This window comes from Mus caroli, unplaced genomic scaffold (genome assembly GCF_978045245.1).
Source record: "Mus caroli unplaced genomic scaffold, Mus_caroli_1 scaffold_8, whole genome shotgun sequence".
Classification (NCBI taxonomy): Eukaryota; Metazoa; Chordata; class Mammalia; order Rodentia; family Muridae; genus Mus; species Mus caroli.
The window spans coordinates 127,893,808-127,918,289 of NW_028227263.1; the positions used below are offsets into that span (position 1 = coordinate 127,893,808).

Consider the following 24,482-nt stretch of genomic DNA (forward strand, 5'->3'; position numbering starts at 1 on the left):
CAGTGAGAACCGGGAGTCGCCTCTCCTCACCCCGGTGCTGCCAAGGCCACGAGGACCAAGACTCGCAGCTCGGCGTCCCCGAGGTCCACGCAGGCCTCTTGGCCGTGGCCACCGCCCCGCAAAAGCCGGACAGGACGAACCTCCTCTGCTCGGAAATCAGCAACCTTGAGTTAATTTTATAATGAGCCACTTTCCTGAAATAATTTTTCATCTGTAGGTGTTCTTTGGTATAACTTTGGGGGTTGCTTTTGCATCCTATCATATCATATCATCTGAAAATAATGATATTTTGCCTTATTCCTTTCCAATATATATCCCCTTTACCTCTTATTGTTCTCTAACTTCTCTAGCAAGAACTGTGGATGGTATATTGAATAGATAGGCAGAGTTTGGGTAGCCTTGATTGTCCCTGATTTTAGTGGGATTGTTTCATGTGTGTATTTAATTTTATGTTGGCTGTTGGTTTCTTTATGATTGCTTTATGTTTAGTTGTGTGCAATGAATTCCTAATTTCTGTATGACTTATAACAGGAAAAGGTGTTGCATATTTTCAATTGCTTTTAAGGCATCTAAAAATATGACCACATCTAAAAAAAATTGACCACAGTGAATTATGTTTTTAATGCGTTCTTAAATTTGTTCTGAGAGAATTTTATTGAGTAGTTTTGCATTGCTATTCCTAAAAAAAGTCGCTCTGAAGTTTCTTTGTTTGTTGGGTCTTTGTATCATTTAGGTATCACAGTAACTGTGGCTTTGAAAGACTCCAAAACTCCCAAAGGGAGGCACTTACTCAAGCCTCGGGTCAGCCGCGCACCCAAGAAGACACTGAGACCGAACTTAAGATGTATAGAGAGTAAGATTTAATACAGCAATGACAAGAAAGAACATAAAAAGCACATATACCAGATATCTGGGGTCGAAACTCATGCAGCCAGCAAGGTGGTGCAGAGGAGATTCGGCAATTGGCCCAAACTTTTCACAGGCTTTTATAGGAAATAGCCAGGGGAAAAGTAGAAGTTTTACGTCACCAAGGTGTTCTGCCAAGGGGCTTTACATAACCAAGGGGTCGTGTCCTATATTTTGGCAATGTACTCGATCTATTGGAACATTCTGGGGTGGTACCAGGAGGCCTCCATCTCAAAAATGTTCTTGGCATAGTCTTCAGTTAGGAGGGGTAGGACTAGGTTTTTTCCAGGAGACCCCTTATCTAAAAAATGTTCTTGGAGCAGTTTCCAATTGGGAGGGGGTACCTTGGGGTAAAAAGTTCAGGAGTGCTCCGGGAACAGTCTCTGGATGGGAGGGGTAAGAGAGTTCAGGAAAAGTTCAGGTGTTCAGTAATTTTCCCTCTTTCATTCCCCCCTTCTTTTAGTAAATAATTCTAATCTTAGAATTTCAGAAGTCTATATTTTTATGCGGAGAATACTGCATTTACCCTATTTTAACATGGGAACAAAAACAGAATAAGAAGCATTAGTAAACAGAACTAGGCAGGGGCCCTTTTAGCGAGGCTTGAGGGTCTGGGCATGATGCAGGTGCACGTAGATCAGATCTCTGGCTGGAACTGGTGAGATGTCCTTGGGGTACCCAGCTCGTTCACTGTCTCAGCTGTTGGGATCCCTGGCGCGATGTCGTCCGCGTACTCAGTCCAATTTTTCCCAGTTGTGACCAGACCACCTGCAAGCCTTTTAACTTAGCATACAGATCATTATTATAACAGCATAAGTTTAAACACATCATTTAAGACTATGATGGGCATAGGAGTTTCATAAAAGGATTTTAAAAAGAGTAAAACTGAATCAAGAAATAGGGCATAGGGAAGGAACACCAAGTTCATGCCAGTCTCCACGATTAATTTTGTCAAGGTCTGTCTTAGAGTTTTAAACTAATTTTTATCTATCCTGAGCTCTGAGGTCTATATACACAATGTAATTTTTATTTGACCTCCAAATGCTTGGCCACACCCTGACTTACCTGGGCAACTATTGCTTTTGGCACTCTGAACCTTGGAAAAAAATTTTCTTTAATAGTCTTCTTGATGACTATGTGAGCAGTATCATTTATCCATATTGAGAACGTCTTTTTCTGCAGATGTCAACAGCTTTCTTTGTCTGCATATTGTTCCATACAGTGGCAAAAGCATACCCGCTGTCAGTGTCATTTATAAAGCTTGTATCAAAACCACAAATTTAGCTTTCTGGGCTGAAGTCTCTTTAGGGAGGCTGCTGGCCTAGATCACCTGCTTTTTGTCCACTGCTGCACTGCTGTCCCCGCCTTCCGCTTACCTTTAACCATGAGGCTACTGCCATCCGTGTACCAGTTTAAACTTTCAGGCCAAGGCTGATTTGATCTTTACCTGCGGAGGTAAGTAGCCCCCTCTGTTGGTAGATGGTCCCATGGATATGAGCTGCTTTCCATCTACTACTGCTGCTCCTGTGACAAAGCTGCTGCCATCTGTGTACCAGGCAGGCACACCTGGCCAAGGCTGATCAGTCAGATCTTTCCTTGTTCCAATTTTATCAGCACATTGATGTACAGGAGTGGAGTCATCCGCCAACGGGAGGTGGCAGGATTGAGGATGGCAGGTGGAGCAAAAGTTACTCAATCATTCAGCAACAAATTCTGGTAGTGGGTATAGTCACATGCTGACCCAGAGTAAGCTTGTCAGGGCCCCAGAGTAAAAGGCTCAGTCAAATCTGGCAAAGCCAGGGCGGGGGCTGCAAGCAAGGCTGCCTTTATGCTGTCAAAGGCTTTTTGGTGTTCCTCAGTCCAGGTGAATGGGACTTTTTCTTTTCAGAGCCTGCAAAAGCCCACCGTCCCCAGAAACTCACGTACTTGGCGCGGGGTGGTGGGGGTTGGGATCAGCATCACAGTCTTTTTCTTGGCTTCGGTGAGCCACCGCTTTAGCTGAGCTTTCTTAGCCGATACCCGGTACCCCAACTCACCCAGTTCATTCAGGAGCTTCTAGGAGGGCCAGAATTTTTTCTTTGTCTTTGATGTCTCTGCCTTCAGCCAACCGCAGGGCTTGGGTTAGCGCCAAGAGTTCAGCCCTCTGAGCCGAAGTTCTTTCTGCCAGAATGTCAGAGTGACGAGTAGGTGAAGACTCAGCAGGTTAGCAGGGGAAGCGAAGGTCACTTGTTCTGTCAAAAAAAGCTCTAATAATGTGTCCATCAGTCAGGGAAACAATTGAATCATGTGTCCCTGACCAGAAGCCACTATGTGCAGACAAGCAGGCCATCCCTCAGTCACCAGGTCTAATTTTTTAAGTGCCACTGGTCTTTTAGGGTCCCAATTTCTGAGTAAGAACCTCTTTGGCAATACTTTTGTTCTCAGTCACATTTAGGAGTCCCAAAGTTGGGGACAACATTAGGGCAGTCTCAATAGCATCTAAGGCCATCCAAGGTTGTTCTTTATTTCTTATACGAAGGGCTGTTTATCTTTTTAATGCAGCAAAACCTGGAATCCACAGTTTGCAAAGACCTGTAGTGTCCAGGGACCTTTTAAACTTGCTTTGCACTGGTCAGTGGAGGAATATGAAAACACAGTCTCTTTTTAGCTGCTTCAACAGGTAGACTACCAGTCTCTTTTAAGGACTCAGCCTCTGTGTTAGCACCCCTTCTGCTATCTTTTTCATGAGGGGGGTTCCTCTTCTTTTTGTTAGGACAGTCTCTCATCCAGTGCTCTTCTTTTTCAACAGCAAACACTCTGATCTTTTAGCCAAAAGCTTTCCTTTTTTTTTTTGTTGCCAGGTACTAAGTTTTCTAGTCTCCCTGACTTTTGTGACCAGCATTTCATTTCTCTTATCTTTTTTAGAAAATTTTCTGGCTCCCTATTTCTTACAGATCATCTCTAAGTGCTAGCATTATTAGCAAGTGTCACTTTGCTAGGTTCTAGTCTTTGTCATTTATCTCTCTTTGCTCCTATTTCTTAACTGCAATGGAGATCTCATATAATGTCTCTCTTTCTATCTATATATATCTCTTTCTTGTCTTTGCTTACTTTGAATGTTATCTAATTATTACATCTATATTCTGTCACTTAACTTTTTTCATAGTTTACCTCTATTTACTGTTAGATCAGATTGATGGGACATTTTCAGTCCCACAGAGACGAGACCTCATCAGAGCCTGGCAGTTAGACCCATAGGTGCTCCTTACCTTGTATGTCTCCCTCACCGGAGCCCAGAACAGACTCACTGCCAACAACTCAGGGCAGTGCCTGAGAAGAGAAAACACATGGGGCAAAGAAGGGAGTGCAGTTTTCACATCTGGCTATACCAAACCACTGATATTTCAAAATGAACACAATTTTTCTGTTAACAGTTAACAAGAGACAGGATACAGGGGACAGGGAAATGAGCCCTTCTCCCACCCAAGAGGCAGGCAAAGGCTGAAAACAAATCCTTTGATGTGAAGAGCCCAGCGCCGAGTCTCCGCTGCGCGCCGCCGGAATGCAGCGTAAACTCCTGGGAGTGGCAAACAAACACTGGCAGGCAGAGGCAGCAATTTAACTATTTAACTACTTGATAGACACCCTGTGCTCTCTGCACTGTCTTTGGGGAGGGAGCACGCAGCCAGGCAGGCACAAGGGAGTGCGGGTAGACTCTGGGGGGGGGGGACCAAAGGAGGGACGCGGCTGTAGTCGGCCCCTCCCCAGCTGTGGCAGGCTTCACGGCCACTCCGGGACTGGCAGGCGGGGGCCGGCAGGCCGCTGCACTTACCACCAGCATCTCACAACTCGCCTGCGGGGCACAGACAGCCTCTGCTGCTGCCGTGCCCGCAGAAGCCAGAACCTCAGCGCCACTGCTGCTATCAAAGCCCTACCCGCGCTGCCAAAGCCGGAAATTCTTAGCCCAGCTCTGCAATCTCAGAGCTCTTTTGAGCAGCCTGGGGAGGACCTGCCTGGTGGTTTTCTTTCCTTTTAAAACCATTTCTGACAAATTCTGTCCCGACGTCAGTCCAAGTCTACAGTCGGCAAAGGGTTAACACACACACACACACACACAGTCTGTCATGTGGCCACAAACAAGCACACTCGTCCACGCCTGGACTTACACAACCAGCCAAACACTATTTTCTGACGGGGTCGGATTTCACATTGACTCTTTTTCCTGATAGGGGTGGGATTCTACATCCACTCCCGTTCTGGCAGAGAGAACACTCTCTCTCTCTTTCACTCTGCCAGGCAACAGCCAGGTCTTTTTGACTGTTCTGTACCCTGGGCACTCCCTCCAGGGTCTCCCTTGGAACATCTTTTTTGGGGTGCAGACTGTGAGGCCATAGACAGTCGTCCTCTCACAGCCACTGCCAGAATAAACCCACAATCTCAGAATACACAAATGCAGCAGTTCCACACCTACACACCCAGCAGACTGTCCCATTTCTAGAATAATAGCAAACAACAAGAGCAGACACAAGATTCAGACAAAAAGAAACCAAAAACAGCGGCGACTTCCCGTCGCCCACAGGCAACTCACAGATTCAGATGGCCTTTCCAAGGCCGGCGGCTCAGACCTTCCACCTAAGTGATGGTCTCTCGGCCTTCAGAGGGGTCCGCCAAGCGTCCTTGGCCCTCCCCTTGTCTTCCTGGGGCGTCCCCCAGGGCGATCGGACGGTGAGCACCAGGCACGTCTGTCTCTACTCACCCCGCGCTCTCTATTGAGACCTGCCTGGTCTCCAGCTCCCGGAGCACGGTCTCTGGTGCTCGTACTGAGCACAGAGCGTCACGCAAAACCAGAATTGCGATCGCACCAGATACAGATTCAGATGGCCTCTCCAAGGCCCACAGATTGAGACTCTCCTGGTCTCCAGAAACAGAACACAGACACCAGACCAAAGCAGAACAGTAAATCTTACTTCTGAGTGGGTCCAGGACTTCTGGGTAGTCGCGCTGATTCCCGGCCAATGCACCAAATGAAAGACTCCAAAACTCCCAAAGGGAGGCACTTACTCAAGCCTCGGGTCAGCCGCGCACCCAAGAAGACACTGAGACCGAACTTAAGATGTATAGAGAGTAAGATTTAATACAGCAATGACAAGAAAGAACATAAAAAGCACATATACCAGATATCTGGGGTCGAAACTCATGCAGCCAGCAAGGTGGTGCAGAGGAGATTCGGCAATTGGCCCAAACTTTTCACAGGCTTTTATAGGAAATAGCCAGGGGAAAAGTAGAAGTTTTACGTCACCAAGGTGTTCTGCCAAGGGGCTTTACATAACCAAGGGGTCGTGTCCTATATTTTGGCAATGTACTCGATCTATTGGAACATTCTGGGGTGGTACCAGGAGGCCTCCATCTCAAAAATGTTCTTGGCATAGTCTTCAGTTAGGAGGGGTAGGACTAGGTTTTTTCCAGGAGACCCCTTATCTAAAAAATGGTCTTGGAGCAGTTTCCAATTGGGAGGGGGTACCTTGGGGTAAAAAGTTCAGGAGTGCTCCGGGAACAGTCTCTGGATGGGAGGGGTAAGAGAGTTCAGGAAAAGTTCAGGTGTTCAGTAATTTTCCCTCTTTCAGCTTCATGCAATGAATTAGGTAGTGATCTTTCTTTCTGTTTCTGTTTTGTGGAATAGTTTGAGGAGTATTGGTATTCGTTCTTTTTTGAAGGTCTGGTAGAATTCAGCAATAAAACCATCTGGTCCTGGGATTTCTTTAGCTGACAGGCTTTGAATTTCTACTTCTGTTTCCTCAGGTCTTGTGGAGCTGTTTAGATAGTTTACTTGATGTTGATTAACATTGGTAGGTTGTGCCAGTCTAGAAAATGATCCCATTTCTTCTAGATTTTCCAGTTTTGCTGCATATAGGCCTTAGTAGCAAGATCTCATGATTCATTGAATTTCCTCAGTTTCTGCAATGTCTCACCTTTATGATTTTCTTAACTTGGATACAGTCTCTGTGCTCTTTAGTCGGTTTTGTCAAAAGGTGTATTTATCTGTGATTTTCTCCCAGAACCATGTCCCAGTTTTGTTGATTCTTTGTATCTTTCCCTTACTTTCTTATTTGTTGATTCCAGCCCTGAGGTTTTCCATTTTCTTCCATTTACTGCTCTTAGGTGTGTTTGCTTTTTTTTTATAAATATAGCTAAATAGAGAATTAAATAAACCATACCCAGAAACATACAAAGACAAACACACACAGTAAGAGAGAGGGGGGAAGAGAGACAGATAGACAGACAGAAAGGCAGTGACAGAGAAACTGAAATTGTGTCCATTAAACCAACAATTAATGAACTGACCATGGTGCTTACATAATAGGATGTTTCTTATATTTAGTGTTGAACAATCTCTAACTAACCCTTTGGGTGGAACAACAATATGAACTAACCAACACCCCCAGAGCTCTTGTCTCTAGCTGCATATGTAGCAGAAGGTGTCTTAGTCGGTCATCATTGGGAAGACAGGCCCCTTGATCTTGCACACTTTACATGCCCCAATACAGGGGAATGCCAGGACCAAGAAGTGGAAGTGTGTGTGTAGGGGAGCAGGGCAGGGGGAGGGTATAGGCCACTTTCAGGATAGCATTTGAAATGTAAATAAAGAAAATATCTAATAAAAATAAAAAAATAAAAAATTCTCAATAAAATCGTCACAAACTGAATCCAAGAACACATCAAAATGATGATCCCTCATGATCAAGTAGGCTTCATCCCAGGGATGCAGGGATGGTTTACTATAAGGAAATCCATCAATATAATCCACTATATAAACAAACTCAAAACAAAAACCACATGAACATCTTGTTAGATGCTGAGAAAGCATTTGACATAATCCAACACCCATCCATGATAAAACTCTAGGAAAGTTCAGGAATTCAAGACCCATATCTAACAATAATAAAAGCAATATACAGCAAACCAGTAGTCACCATAAAACTAAATGGAAAGAAACTTGAAGCAATCCCACTACAATCAGGGAGTAGACTAGGCGGCCTACTTTCTCCCTACCTATTCAATGTAGTACTGAAAGCCTAGCCAGAGCAATTAGACAACAGAAGGGCACCAAATTGATACTAATTGGAAAAGAAGAAGTCAAAATATCACTATTGCAGATGATATGATAGTATATACAAGTGACCCTAAAAATTCCACCAGAGAACACCTTAACCTGATACACAGCTTCAGTGAAGTTGCTGGATATAAAATTAACTCAAACAAATCAGTGGCCTTTCTCTACACAAAGGATAAACAGGCTGAGAAGGAAATTAGGGAAACAACACCCTTCACATTAGTCACAAAAAATATAAAATACCTTGGTGTGACGCTAAATAAGGATGTGAAATATCTGTATGATAAGAACTTCAAGTCTCTATAGATAGAAATCGTAGAAGATCTCAGAAGATGGAAAGAGCTCCCTTGCTCATGGATTGGAGTGATCAATATAGTAAATATGGCTATCTTGCCAAAAGCAATGTACAGATTCAATGCAATCCCCTTCAAAATTCCAACTCAATTCTTCACAGAGTTAGAAAGGGCAATTTGCAAATTCATCTAGAATAACAAAAACCCTAGGATAACAAAAACTATTCTCAACAATAAAAGAACCTCTGGTGGAATCACCATGCCTGACCTCAAGCTGTCCTACAGAGCAACTGTGGTAAAACTGCATGGTACTTGTATAGTGACAGATAGGTAGATCAATGGAATAGAATTGAAGATGAAGAAATGAACCCACACACCTATGGTCACTTGATCTTTGATAAAGGAGCTAAAACAATCGATTGGAAAAAGACATTATTTTCAATGAATTGTGCTGGCTTAACTGACTGTTATCATGTTGCAGAATGTGAAATGACCCATTCTCATCTCCTTGCACAAAGCTCAAGTCTAAGTGGATCAAGAAACTCCACCTAAAACTAGAGACAGGGAAACTTATAGAGGACAAAGTGGGAGGAAAACCATGAAGATATTGGTACAGAATAAAAAATTCCTGAACAGAAGAACAGCTGTGGCTGGTGCAGTATGATCGAAAATTGACAAATGGGATCTGATAAAATTGCAAAGCTTCTGTAATGAAAAGACACTGCCAATAAGACAAAAAGGCCACCAACATCTTGGGAAAGGATTTTTACTAATCCCAAATCCGATAGGATTATCCAATATCCAATATATACAAAGAACTGAAGAAGCTGAACTCCCAAAATATCAAATAACCCCATTTAAAAATGGGGCAGAGAGCTAAACAAAGAATTCTCAACTGAGGAATACCGATTGCCTGAGACGTACCTGAAAAAAATGTTCAACATCCTTAATCATTAGAGATATGCATATCAAGACAACCCTGAGATTCTACCCCACGCCTGTCAGAATGGCTAAGATCAAAATTTAGGTGACAGCAGATGCTGGCGAGAATGTAGAGAAAGAGGAACACTCCTCCATTGCTGGTGGGATTGTAAGCTTGTACAACCAATCTTGAAATCAGTTTGGCGGTTCCTTAGAAAATTGGATATAGTAATACCTGAAGATCCAGAAATACCTCTCCTGGCCATGTACCCAAATGGTGTTCCAACTGGTAATAAGGACACATGCTCCAGTATGTTTCTAGCAGCCTTATTTATAATAGCCAGGAGGTGGAAAGAAGCAAGAGATCCATCAACAGAGGAATGAATACTGAAAATGTGGTACATATACACAATTGAGTACTGCTCAGCTACTAAAAACAATGAATTTAGGAAATTCTTTGGCAAATGGATGGGTCTGGCGCATATCATCCTGAGTGAGGTAACCCAATCACAAAAGAACTCACACAATATGCACTCACTGATAAATGCATATTAGCCTAGGAACTTAGACCACACAAGGGACAATTTGCAAAACACATGAAACTCAAGAAGAAGGAAGAACAAAGTGTGGATACTTCGTTCCTTCTTAGAATGGGGAACAAAATACAAATGGAAGGAGTTACAGAGACAAAGTTCAGAGCTGAGATGGACGGAAGGACCATGCAGAGTCTGCCCTGACCGGGGATCCATCCCATAATCAACCACCAAACCCAGACACTATTGCATATGGCAGCAATATTTTGCTGACAGGACCCTGTCTCTTGTGATGCTATGCCAGTGCCTGACAAATACAGAAGCAGATGCTCACACTCATTTATTGGATAGGATACAGGGCCCCCAATGAAGGAGCTAGAGAAAGTACCCAAGGAGCTAAAGGGTCTGCAACACTATAGTTCGAACAACAATATGAACTCACCAGTAGCCCCCAGAGCTTGTGTCTCTAGTTGGGTATGTCATAGAGAATGGCCTAATTAGCTACCAATGGGACAAGAGGCCATTGGTATTGAGAAGATTATATGCTCCAGGACAAGGGAGTGGTAGTGGATAGGTTGGGGAGCAGGGTGGTGGAAGGTTAGAGGGGACTTTTGGGAAGGCATTTGAAATGTAAATTAAGAAAATATCTAATAAAAGAGGCTCCTGCCTCTTCAGAGACAAGCAGGTCTCCAAACAATGGATTTGAAGGCTTATTCACCAAAAAGAAAGAAGAGTGGAAGTGTGCTGTTTATTCTGTACAAAATGAGAGCTCTTCCCTAAAATGTGTGGCTTGTGAAGCCTCCAAGCCATCTCTTAAGCCACATTAAGCTCATTCAGCTTTTACAGTGGGCTCAAAGTCACAGTCAAATGAATCTGCAGGAAGTCAAGTGGGAACAGAATTCAAAAGTAACTTTCCTGAGAAGAATTTTAAAGTTGGCATTTCAGAGAAGAAATTTAAATTTGGGCATGTGGATCCAGAAAAACCACCTTCCTTTGCCTTTCAGGGTGGCTCTAATACAGAATTTAAGTCAATCAAGGATTGATATATTGGAGAGATCAGGAAATCAAGGCCCATTCCTAAACATCCTAGAAGCAAATTACTGCAAATGAACATCCAATAGCAAATTAAATGTAGAGATATTTGAAACAATCACTTAAATCAGGGACAAGACAAGGATGCACACTCTTCCCATATATATTCAATATAGTACTCAAATTCTAACTAGAGCATTAAGACAATATAAAGGGATCAAGGGGATGGCAAAGAAGAATTAAAGGTATCACTGATTGTAGACTATATAAGTGTGTCCATGAGTGACCCCAAAAATACTATCAGAGAACTACTACATCTGATAAACAGCAAAGGGACTGAACATGAAATTAACTCAAATAAATCATTAGCTTTCCTTATACCAATGATAAACAGGCTGAGAAAGTATTTAGGAAACAACACCCTTCACACTAGCCACAAATAATATAAAATCTTAGGGTAACTCTAACCAAACAAATGCAAGATCTATATGAAAATGACATCAAGTCTCTCAAGAAAGAAATCGAAAAAGATCTCAAAAAATGAGAGTTCTCCCATGCTCACACATTGGCAGAATTAATATAGTAAAACTGGTCATCCTACTAAAAGCAATCTACAGATTCAATGCAACCTCCCAAAAAATCCTGACACAATTCTTCCAAAACATCTAAAGAGAAATTCTCAAATTCATCTGGAAAGCCAAAAATCTACAATAGCAAAAATAATTCTTTTTTGTTTGTTTGTTTTTTCAAGACAGGGTGCCTTTTGTAGCCCTGGCTGTCCTGGAACTCACTCTGTAGACCAGGCTGGCCTCAAACTTAGAAATCTGCCTGCCTCTGCCTCCCAAGTGCTGAAATTAATGGTGTGTGCCACCAAGCCAGGCTACAAAAATACTTCTTAGAAATTAAAGAAATCCGGGCATGGTAGCACATGCCTTTAATCCCAGCAATCAGGAGGCAGAGGCAGGCTAATTTCTGAGTTCAAGCTCAGCCTGGTATAAAATGTGAGTTCCAGGATAACCAGGGACATAGAGAGAAACCCAGTCTCGGGAAAAAAAAAAAGAAATTAAAGAACTTCTGGGGGAATCAACACCCTTGACCTCAAGCTAGACTACACTGAAATAGTGATAAAAACAACTGTATGGTGTTGGGACAGAGATAGCCATGTTGAAAAATGAAATAGAATTGAAGATGCAGAATAAAGCCACATCCTTATGGACACTTGATCTTTGAGAAAGAAACCAAAAATATACAATGGAAAAAAGAAATCACCTTCTATAAATGGTCCTGGTGTAACTAGCAGTCTGTACACTTAATAATGAATATAGAGACATATTAGACACAGTACACAAAGCTCAATTCTAAGTGGATGAAGGACCTAAACATAACACCAGACACAAGATTTCTAATCTAATAGAAAAGAAAGTGAGAAAGAGCCTTGAACTCATTGTCACAGGAGGAAATTTTCTAAACAGAAATCCAAAATGGGATCTCTTCAAACAGGAAAGCTTCTATAAGTCAAAGGACATAGACAATAGGTAAAATCGGACACGTATAGACTGGGAAAAAAAATCTTCACTAACCCTACATCCCAGGGAGATAATATCCAAAATATATAAAGAACTCAAGAAGCCAACCACAAAAAAATAAAAAATAAAAAATGGGATATAGAACGAAAATGAGAATTCACAACAGAGGAATCTGAAATGGCTCAGAATCACTTGAAGAAATGTTCAAAGTCATCAGTGATCAGGGAAATGAAAATTATATAGATCTTGAGATTCTACCTTACAATACCCAGAATGGGTAAGATGAAAACCTCAGGTTACCGCACATGTTTGACAAGATGAGAAGAGAAAGGAAGACTCATTATTTGCAAGTGGGATTGCAAACTGGTACAACCACTCTGCAAATCAATCTGGAGATTCCTCAAAAAATTAGAAATAGATCTACATGTAGACAAGCTATAGCACTCTTGGGCTTACACCAAGAAGATGCCACACTATGCCACAGAGACACATGTTGCACTATGTTCATGGTTTCCTTATTTATGATAGCCAGATGGTGGAAACAACCCGGATATCCAACAAAAGAAGAATAGATATAGAAAATATGGTTCGTTTACACAATGAAATACTACTCAGATATTAAGAACAAGAATATACTGAGTTTGCAGGCTAAAGGGGAGAAATAAAAAGTATCATCCTGAAAGCCATAATTCAAAACCAAAAGGATATGCATTGTATGTACTCACTAATAAGTGGATATTAACCAAAAATATAGAATGCCCAGGATACAATCTACAGAAAGCAAAATTTAGCAACCCAAAGGTCTAAAGTGAGGATAATTCAATACCACTTGGGAGGTAAAAGAAAGCAATCACAGGAGCTAGGACAAAGGGACCTGGGACAGAGGGACCTGTGTGGGAAAGGGGACAGAAAGAGGTAGATGGGGACATGATCAGGTATTGGGTGGGGGGAATAAGAAAGAAGCCCCGAGGGCCAACAAAATAATGGAAACAGGCAACTCTGGGAAGTAGGAAGTAGGGGGACACCCCAGAAAGTAGCCAAGTCCTTTGGGGGGGGGTGAGACTCTCAGGTCTCAAAGGGAGGAACCTGAGATGAAATGCCCTACAGTGAGGTGAGGGAATTTGTAAAGCCCACTTCAAGCAGAAAGATAGGACATCAAGTGAGGGATGGGATTACGATCCCACAGCAAAAATCTCTGACCCAGAATTGTTCCTGTCTGAAAGAACTGCAGGGACAAAAAAATGGAAAAGATCCTAAGGAGAAGGAGGTCCAGTGACAGGACCAAATTGGAATTCAGCTCCAGGGGAGGCACCAGAGTCTGCCACTATTACTAAGGCAATGGTGTACCTACGAAAGGGGGCCTGTCATGACTGCACCTGGAAAGACCCAAAAAGCACTTGAAAGAGTCAGGTGCAGATATTTATGCCCAATAATTGACAAAAGCTGCTGACACTTGTGGTTGAATTGGGAAAAAGCTGAAAGAATCTGAGGAGAAGATTGACTCTATAGGAGGGTAGAATTCTCAACTAACTTGTATCCCCAAGTTCTCTCAAAAACCAGGCCACCAGTCAGGAAACATACACCAGCTGATATGAGGCGTTCAACATATACAGGAGAAGACTGCTGGTTCTACACTCAGTCAGAGAAGATGTGTCTAATTCTCAAGAGACTAGAGGAACAATGGAGTGGGGATGTCTTCTATGATAGGGGTGTGGCGGGTAAGGTGGGGACATCCTTGTGGAGACAAAAGAAGGAAATATGAGATATGGAACAGTCATGGGGTGATTAGGAGGGATATAAAATCTGGACTATAAAAAGGATTACATAAAGTTTACATTAAAAAGGAATATTATCATAAATATAAAGAGAGAGTCCCAGTTTCTCCTCCTTTCTGCTGGACAATCAGCCACAAAACAACTAATAAAGGGCCATTGAACAGCCAAGATCCAATGGACCCCATTCCACCCACTTCTTCTAAACAAGATCATTCATAACATAATTACCCTGGATATCAAAAGGCTCATTCACCTAACACAGATGCCCACTGTTATTGAACTTCTATACCAAGGACTTAGCCTTATTTGAATCTCCCTATACAGGACCCTCCCACAGGCTCCTCCTTGCATCCTCTCATAGCCAGCATACTTTCACACCCTGGGGCCACACCCAGTCTGTAGCCACACCTTAACACCTAATGGAAACCTGGCCAGATGAAAGACAATTTTTGTTTGCTTTTCTTTCTTTTTTTTCTCTTCTCTTCTTTTCTTCTGAGACAGAGTTTCTCTGTATGAACTGTGCTGTGTGTAAGTCAAACTGAAGACAAGGCTGAACTAGAATTCAAAGGGATGCACCTGCCTGCTCCTTCCCACACAGGCCTAGGATTAACAGTATGTAACAAACAACTGACACATCCTTTGATATTTATTCCCCTTTCTGGCTCCATCCAGAAAAATATTTTCTTTATATATATTGGATATTAGTCCCCTAACTGATTTAGGATAGGTAAAGTTTCTTTCCCAATCTGTTCATGTTTTTTTTTTTTTGACTTATTGACTGTGTCTTTTGCCTTGCAGAAGCTTTGCAATTTTATGAGGTCTCATTTGTCTATTCTCGATCTTAACAGCACAAGCCATTGCTGATCAATTCAGGATTTTTTCCCCCTGTACCCATATCTTCGAGGCTTTTTCATACTTTCTCCTCTATATGTTTCAGTGTCTCTGGTTTTATGTGGAGTTCCTTAATCCACTTAGATTTGACCTTAGTACAAAGACATAGGAATGGATCAATTCCCATTCTTCTATGTGATAACTGCCAGTTGTGCCAGCACCATTTGTTGAAAATGCTGTCTTTTTTTCACTGGATGTTTTTTGCTCCCTTGCCAAAGATCAAGTGACCATAGGTGTGTGGTTTCATTTCTGGGTCTTCAAGTCTATTCCATTGGTCTACTTGTCTGTCGCTATACAAGTACCATGCAGTTTTTATAACAATTGCTCTGTAGTACAACTTTAGGTCACCATGGTGAATCCACTGGAGGTGTTTTTAATCTTTGAGCAGAATTTTTGCTATCCTAGGTTTTTTGGTATTCCAGACGAATTTGCAGATTGCCCTTTCTAATTTGTTGAAGAATTGAGTTGGAATTCCAAACACTAGTTCTCTTTATCTTGTACAGATTTTTCTCTGTTTGAACACTTCTTCAGGGAACAGCCTTATATACCTTGTCTGGGCAGGAACCTCAAAGCTCCGCCCACTCTTTGGCTCCTCCCACTCTGTGGACCTGCAAATTCAGTAGATAAACACACCCTTCAGTGCCACTGGGATTTTGGCCCCACCCTAGAGAGTCCTTGTCTTATTGATTGAATTACATTTTTTTGTTTTGGTTTGTTTATTTGTAAGTCAGGGTCTGTCACTACAGGAAGTTGTCTTCACAGTCTATAAGGTGTCTAGTTCTCCCAAGAAAACAAATTCTTGCTTATTTAGGGGAAAACTTCCTACAATACATTCTATCAGCCTTGCTGGCGGTATACCTTAATTCAAACTACTCAGGAGTCAGAGGCAGATCATCTCTGTGACTTCTAAACCGCCTTTCTCTACACAACACTTTACTGGACAAATAGAGCTACACAGAATTAAACAACCTCAAAATTAAAAATTTGTATCTATAAAGATGAATATTGTTTTAATCACATTCTTTCTCCTCCCCACGCTCTTATTCACATGTATACCCATCATACTTCAAAGCATTCTCTTAGCCATTCTGACTGGTGTGAGTTGGAATCTCAGGGTTGTTTTGATTTGCATTTCCCTGATGATTATGGATTTTGAACATTTTTTCAGGTGCTTCTCAGCCATTGGATATTCTTCAGGTGAGAATTCTTTGTTTATCTCTGAGCCCCATTTTTTAATGGGGTTATTTGATTTTCTGGAGTCCACCTTCTTGATTTCTTTATATATATTGGATATTAGTCCCCTATCTGATTTAGGATAGGTAAAGATCCTTTCCCAATCTGTTGGTGGCCTTTTTTGTCTTATTGACTGTGCCTTTTTCCTTGCAGAATCTTTGCAATTTTATGAGGTCTCATTTGTCTATTCTCGATCTTAACAGCACAAATCATTGCTGTTCTATTCAGAATTTTTTTCCCCTGTACCCATATCTTCAAGGCTTTTCCCTATTTTTTCCTCTATATGTTTCAGTGTCTCTGGTTTTATGTGGAATTCCTTAATCCACTTAGATTTGACCTTAGTACAAGGAGATAAGAATGGATCAATTCGCATTCTTCTACATGATAACTGCCAGTTGTGCCAGCACCATTTGTTGAAAATGCTGTCTTTTTTCCACTGGATGTTTTTAGCTCCCTTGTCAAAGATCAAGTGACCATAGGTGTGTGGTTTCATTTCTGGGTCTTTAATTCTTTTCCATTGGTCTATTTGTCTGTTGCTATACCAGTACCATGCAGTTTTTATCACGATTGCTCAGTAGGACAACTTTAGGTCACCATGGTAAATCCACCGGAGGTTTTTTTTTTTATCCATGAGCAGAACTTTTGCTATCCTCGTTTTTTTGTTATTCCAGACGAGTTTGCAGATTGCCCTTTCTAATTCGTTGAAGAATTGAGTTGGAATTTTGATGGGGATTGCATTGAGTCTGTAGATTGCTTTTGGCAAGATAGCCATTTTTACTATATTGATCCTGCCAATCCATGAGCATGGGAGATCTTTCCATCTTCTGAGATCTTCTTTAATTTCTTTCTTCAGGGACTTGAAGATCTTATCATACAGATCTTTCACTTCCTTAGTTAGAGTCAGGCCAAGGTATTTTATATTATTTGTGACTATTGAGAAGGGTGTTGTTTCCCTAATTTCTTTCTTAGCCTGTTTATCCTTTGTGTAGAGAAAGGCCATTGACTTTTTTGAGTTACCTTTATATCCAGCTACTTCACCAAAGCTGTTTATCAAGTTTAGGAGTTCTCTGGTAGAATTTTTAGGGTCACTTATATATACTATCATATTATCTGGAAAAAGTGATATTTTGACTTCTTCCTTTCCAATTTGTATCCCCTTGATATCCTTTTGTTGTCGAATTGCTCTGGCTAGGACTTCAAGTACAGTGTTGAATAGGTAGGGAGATAGTGGGCAGCCTTGTCTAGTCCATGATTTTAGTGGGATTGCTTCCAGCTTCTCACCATTTACTTTGATGTTGGCTACTGGTTTGCTGTAGATTGCTTTTTATCATGTTTAGGTATTGGGCTTGAATTCCTGATCTTTCCAAGACTTTTATCCTGAATGGGTGTTGGATTTTGTCAAATGCTTTCTCTGCATATATGGCTAAGATAAAAAAATTCAGGTGACAGCAGATGCTGGCGAGGATGTGGAGAAAGAGGAACACTCCTCCATTGTTGGTGGGATTGCATGCTTGTACAAACACTCTGGAAATCTGTTTGGTGGTTCCTCAGAAAATTGGACATAGTACTACGGGAGGATCCTGCAATACCTCTCCTGGGCATATATACAGAAGATGTTCCAACCAGTAAGAAAGACACATGCTCCACTATGTTCATAGCAGCCTTATTTATAATAGCCAGAAGCTGGAATGAACCCAGATGCCCCTCAACAGAGGAACGGATACAGAAAATGTGGTACATTTACAGGATGGAGTACTACACAGCTACTAAAGACAATGAATTTAAGAAAGTCTTAGGCAAATGGATGGATCTGGAGTGCTGAGTGAGATAATGCCATCACAAAAGAACACATATTGTATACACTCATTGATAAGGGGATATTAGCCCAGAAATTTAGAATACCCAAGATACAACTCGCAAAACATATGAAACTCAAGAAGAAGGAAGACCAAAGTGTGGATACTTAGCTCCTTCTTATAATTTTAAACAAAATACCCATGGATTGATTTACAGTGACAAAGTTCAGAGCAGATCTTGAAGGAATGACCATCCAGAGACTGCCCTACTTGGGGATACACCCCATAAACCACCACCAAACCCAGACACTAGGCAGATGCCAGCAAGAGCCTGCTGACAGGAGCCTGATATAGCTGTTTCCTGTGAGGCTATGCCAGTGCCTGGAAAATACAGAACTGGATGCTCACACTCATATATTGGACTGAGCACAAGATCCCCAATTAAGGAGCAAGAGAAATACCCAGGGAGCTGAAATGGATTGAGTCCCCATAGAAGAAACAACAATATGAACTAATTAGTACTCTCAGAGCTCCTTGGAACTTGTCTTAGTCAGGGTTTCTATTCCTTCACAAACATCATGACCAAGAAACAAGTTGGGTAGGACAGGGTTGATTCGGCTGACACTTCCATACTGCTGTTTATCAGCAAAGGAAGTCAGGCCTGGAACTCAAACAGGGCAGGAAGCAGGAGCTGATGCAGAGGCCATGGAGGGATGTTCTTTACTGGCTTGCTTCCCCTCCCTTGCTCAGCCTGCTCTCTTATAGATCTAAGACTACCATCCCAGAGATGGTCCCACTCACATGGGGCCTTTCCCCTTTGATCACTAATTGAGAAAATGCCTTACAGTTGAATCTCATGGAGGCCCCTGACCAGTGTCTCTAGTTGCATATGTAGCAGAGGATGGTCTAGTAGGCCATCATTGGGAAGAGAGGCTCTTGGTATTGCAAAGACCATATGCCCTAGTACAGGGGAATGCCAGGGCTAGGAAGCAGGAGTTGGTGGGTTGCGGAGCAGGGCAAGGGGAGGCTATAGGGGACTTTTGCGATAGCATTTGAAATGTAAAGGAAGAAAATAGCTACTAAAATTAATTGATTAATTAATAAATACATAAACACATGAATACATAAATTAATAAATGCCAGCAGAGGAATTGAAAAGGTAAAGAGAGGTGCTGGAAGTGTGAGGAGGGAAGGCAGTTTTGCAGAAGATTTTGTTAGCACACAGTTTGTCCAGGAGAAGCAAACCTGTGAATGACAGTAGGCTAGATCAGTTGTTATAATTTAGAGTATGGCATTGTGAAACTTGGAGAAGGGACTGTTTAAGCAATCTTTAAAAAACCAAGGGAGGAACTGTTGGTATAAATGTTTATAAGAAGTGGGCGGGAAACTTGGAGTGGGCAGGGACTTAAGAGAATTGTTCAGTGAAAATAGCCACTTTACAAAAGAGTCCCCCAGGTGGTGCTGGTTTTGAAGATCTGACAGGAGCATAAAGAGCAGCTGAGCCTTGGCACTCTGTAGCTGAGGTGGAGTCCCTGAAGGTAGTCCAGGTGAGGCTACTCGTTAAAATGCAGTCGAGTTTCATCAGAAAACCCCAGCATTTTGGAGATAGCAGTAACCATGGGATGGTTACCCAGAACACCAGCAGCAGTGAGATGGATCCAAGCCAAACCCTAGGAGACAAGCTGTGATGCAGAGGCCAGTGCTGCAGACATTCTAATTGGAAAATTGCATTTAAAGTTGTCTTTTTTACCTTTTATTAAACATAGCTTCTCTTCTCATACAATATACTCAGAAAAGAAATTTCCCTTCCTCTACTCCTCCCACTTCTTTTCCCCTCCTCTTCCAACAGGGTCCACACCATTTCTCTCTCTTACTAAGCTTCTAAGAGGTAATATTAAAAAAAACAGTAAAATATAGAAGATGAAACAAAAGCTACCATATGGAACTTGGGCCTAACAAGTCAAGAGAAATATTCCTGATAGGAATGTCACAGAAACAATATAAAAAAGCTGGCAGGAATGGAACAAAGTGGCTACAGTTATGCTGGGGGGGGTAGTTTTCAACAACATCTTTTCCCCACTTTATATCAGGCTCACTGTATCTGGTATTATGTTGAGGTCTATAATCCACTTGGACTTGAGTTTCCTGCAGGGTTATAACTATGGATCTACCTTTATTCTTCTACAGGGAGATATCTAGTCTGACAAGCACATGGTGATGTCCACTCACTAGGTGTGAATTGTTATCTTCTTCATCAAAAAATAAGGAATTGATATATGCATGTATTTATGTGCAGGTAGTAAGTTTAATCTAACTGATAAATGTGTCTGTTTTTATGATAATACTCTACTGTTGTTAATAACATAATTCAGTGTGTAGTACATTTTGCTGAAGGTGAGAGCTTCAGCTGTTCTTTTATTATTCAGGAGAGTTTTTCATAGTCTGGGTTATTTGTCTTTCCATAACTAAGTGGAAATTGTCCTCTGAAGATCTGTGAACCATTGTATGGGAATTTGGATGGGGATTGCACTGAATCTATAGATTGCTTTTGGTAGGCTGGCTGAGCATTGGAGAATTTCTATCTTCTGATACCTTCTTCAATATTTTTTCCTGAAGTTTTTATCATAGAATGGTTTTACTTGCTTGGTTAGAATTGCCTCAAGATATTTCATATTATTTGGGGCAATGTTAAAGAGTTTTTGCCTAATTTCCTTCTTAGTCAAATTGTAGTTTGTATAGAGAGGGGCACTGATTTTTCTGGTTAATTTAACACTACAGGTACTCTGCTGAAAGTGTTTATCAATCATAGACATTCACTAGTGCAATTTTTCAAGTCACTTCTGAACATTGTCATATCATTTAAATAAAGGTACTTTGACATACTCCTTCCCCATATGTATCTCCTTGACCTCCTACAAGTGTCTTCTTGCTTAAGCTAAGAACTTCAAGTAATGCATTGAACAGATATGGAGAGAGTGGCAGCCTTGACTTGTTCCCGATTTTAGTGGAATTCTGTCAATGTTATGCCTGGTTCTTCCTCCCAGACTCTTCCTCCCAGAAATAAGTCTCAGATTCAAAAAATATTTTAAAATAGCATGTGTAGGGCTGGAAAATGGCTCTGTGGTTAAGAGCACTGGCTGCTCTTCCAGAGGTCCTGAATCAGTTCCAACAACCACATGGTGGCTCACAACTATCTGTGAAGGGACGTAAGGCTCTCTTCTGGTGTGTCTGAAGACAGCTATAGTGTACTCGTATACATAAAATAAATATTAAAAAAATACCATGCCTATAAATTTTAGCTCCTCTTTGACTAGATCATAGCTTAGATGACTTAATTGTATTACCCTACCTTCTTCTATGTGGTTGATTACCTGTGCTCAGGAACTATGCATCTGTCCTCCCTGACCCCCACATGTTCCTGAAGACAGGTGTATTAACTCACCTGGAAATTCAACACTCAGGAGAAGCAAGAAGATGGCATGAAACACTGTGACAACCAATAATCCATGCTTCCCCTGATGTGAAGAGCAAGAAAGATACTATTGCTTTGATATTGAAGGATGAAGACTCACAGTCAAGAGGAAGGGATATGGAAAGCTCCTGCCATAACACCTATTCATATGCCAACTTACCCCACCTCCCAAGAAAGTAGCATACTAGTTATAGAGGCACTGAAGAGAACACTTAAATGGGTTGGGATACAGAAATGTACCTTCCCACAATGGGTGACTAATGGAAGACGTAGAAGGAGAAGGGGTATATTCTGTTATTGGGAAGTCTATGAAGATTATGTTCCCATACTCCAGTGAGAATACAGATGACAGAAATATGTCCTTTTTATAATTTTTTATTTTTTCACACTTTGGGGAAGGGGAGGGCACAAAGGTTGGTAGACATAGCAGGACAGGGAAATGCGTGCAATCAAGTGCTAACCAATGTAAAAATAGGAGAGAATCAATTTAATTGCTATGTTCAATAAATTACTGTACCCTTTTTGATACATTGAAAATAAGTAACACTAGAGTAATTGAGACATTTTCACAAAATCTTCCTTGAAAGCTTTCTACCTCATGTGTTCAGACAATCAGTCTCCAAATTTAACCCATTCACTTTGGTAGATGGAGAGAGGAGTGCCCCAAACTTCTGGATCAACAGTTCTTAGATGACATCCACAAGTCAGAAGTGCTCAGGGAAGTCAGACAGTGACACTTGGTCTGACACAGAATCCAAGTCACTGAGATGTACAGGGAAGAGCTGGTCTTGTAAAGCAGTCTGGTCTTAAACACCTGTGAGTGTGTATTGAGCAATGGGTCTCCCTTGGATGCCCAAATGTCAAAGCTGTGCTGGTATGTGGAGTTTGGGCTATTTCTGGATCTTGGTCTGCAGCGGGGTGTGCAGATAGTGCACAGACTGATGATTGACAGAGTATACTCTCCCCTGTTGCTGGGTTTCAGTCAGCCTATAGAGACATCATGGCATCACTTAATAAATTCTCATTAATATGAATAATGGACAAGGTTGATTCCGGGTCTGAGAACATACTTGGGCTGAAAGGAGGAGGAAAGCTGATATGAGATGTTCCCTCCCATGTAGAAAATATGGATTCTGAGTCTGGAGATGTACTTGATGGGCTGCATGGAGGAGAACTGAACACAGACTGTCTCTCACCCAAGGTCTCCTGACAGGCAGAGCTTGGCAGAGAGACCGTGCCTTTAGGGCTTTCAGTTTTTTCACAGGAATCCTGGCCATGCATCAAATTTTGCACCGTGTTCTTCTCCCTGTCCTTCCTTGGCTTCTTAGACCTTGTATTCTTTTGATAGTTTTCACAGACCTGATCCATGTTGGAAAAGATGGCCATCTGGTCTAGGGAATTACTCAAGGGGCTGAGTTCAGGAAGAGGGCTCAAAACTGATGGTGTCTGGCACATGGAGAAGGTGGATTCTGAGTTTTGGGTCACACTTGGAGGTCCGAGTTGAGGAGAAAGGCTTAATCCCGAGGGTATGTCACACGGAGATTCAGCAGTGGCTGGTGTAGAAGGTGAGGAAAGAACGTTGGAACAGCCAGACCTTTCACTAGATAGGTGCCCCGTTTCCCTGGAAAGTTCTCTACATTTCTGCCTTTGATGCTCTGAGATAATGTGGCTCTTGCTGGGACACATCTCTACCAACGGTTGATCAATGAGGGAAGAGTTGAATTCCTGGTGAGGGGAGTTCCTTGATGGTCTAAACTCAGGAGGATAGCTGACATCCACATGTCTCTGGCACACAGAATCTGGACTGGCAGCGAAATCAGGAACTTCACCACCACTGCTGGAAGTAGGCCTATAGTGAGGTCCACTTCCAATTCTCAGAGGGAGTTGTGAACTCTTCCGACATTCTTTAGCTCGTCTGTTCTTGAACCAGGTCTGGAAAACAAAGGAGACATCAGAAGAATACCTGATTGCCCCTAACCGGGCCACAGTTTGAAGCCTTTGGATGGGAGGTGTTTTTATAGTAATAGAAACTGCATGAGGCAGAAACAGAGAAGTCTGAGGCTGTAAATCCCTAAGAGATTGTAGTAAGGTAGGATGTATATGACTTGAAACCAAAATCTGGGGAAGATTCAGCTAGTGTGTCCTGTGTCTTAGTAGAAGCTGTGGTGTATGGGTCTCTAAGACCCTGCAGGATAATAATCTTGACTCAAATTGGTACCAGGTTGAAGAAGAATGAGAGGTCCAGCCCTAGAGGCCTGACTATTCACCATTCACAAATCACCAAGGTGCCCTTAGCACATAAGAAACACAGAGTTCAGGTAATTGATCGAGGAAGAGATCCATTTGGTGTTGAACAGAGGGAAAAGAGAGAGGCATACCTGGATCTTGTATTCTGTCACACCAATCAGTAATGCCAGTACCTTCCGTTGTTCCAGGTCTGGGTTCTGGCACTGATGAAAATGTTCTTGCAGCAGACACTTTTGTTCTTTGGAGTACACAGTGCGTTCCTTTCAACACTTTCTTGGAGGCCAGGTTGTTTGTTACAATATTTATCCGACAGCGGCATAGAACCTATGGGAACAGGGAAACCAGAACTCACTGAGGGTCTTGAAAGTATGTGATGACTTGGCTGCCCTGAGAGTCTTCTCAGAGTTGGTAAACCTGGGCCCATTACATCACTTGGTTGCATTCACATATCTGAGTTTCTGGATAGTTCTTGGGACTCTTGCTGTTGTAGGTCCCTTTCATGGAGTGAAAGACTTGATTGCAGTGGAGTTTTTGGGGTCACTAGAGGACTCTGACACATTTGAAAAGGTAAGTTCCTTGTAGGCTCTTTAGGCACTAGGGAACTGGTTTCTCTGGGTATATTTGAAGCCATTTGGAATTTAGGATGCAAGGAGGAATCTTTGGACATCTATGTGTTTTGAACTGATTGGAGTATGTTCCTGCACTGGAGACCCTGGAAATAGGAAACACATCAAAAGAGATCGTGAGAGCACCCATTTATACATCAT

At 41.9% G+C, this 24,482-nt stretch overlaps 1 pseudogene; it reads right to left on the reverse strand.

Moving 5' to 3' along the window:
• Positions 1-26: 26 nt before the first annotated feature.
• On the reverse strand, positions 27-24,482 carry LOC147003480 (oocyte-specific homeobox protein 4 pseudogene; annotated as a pseudogene).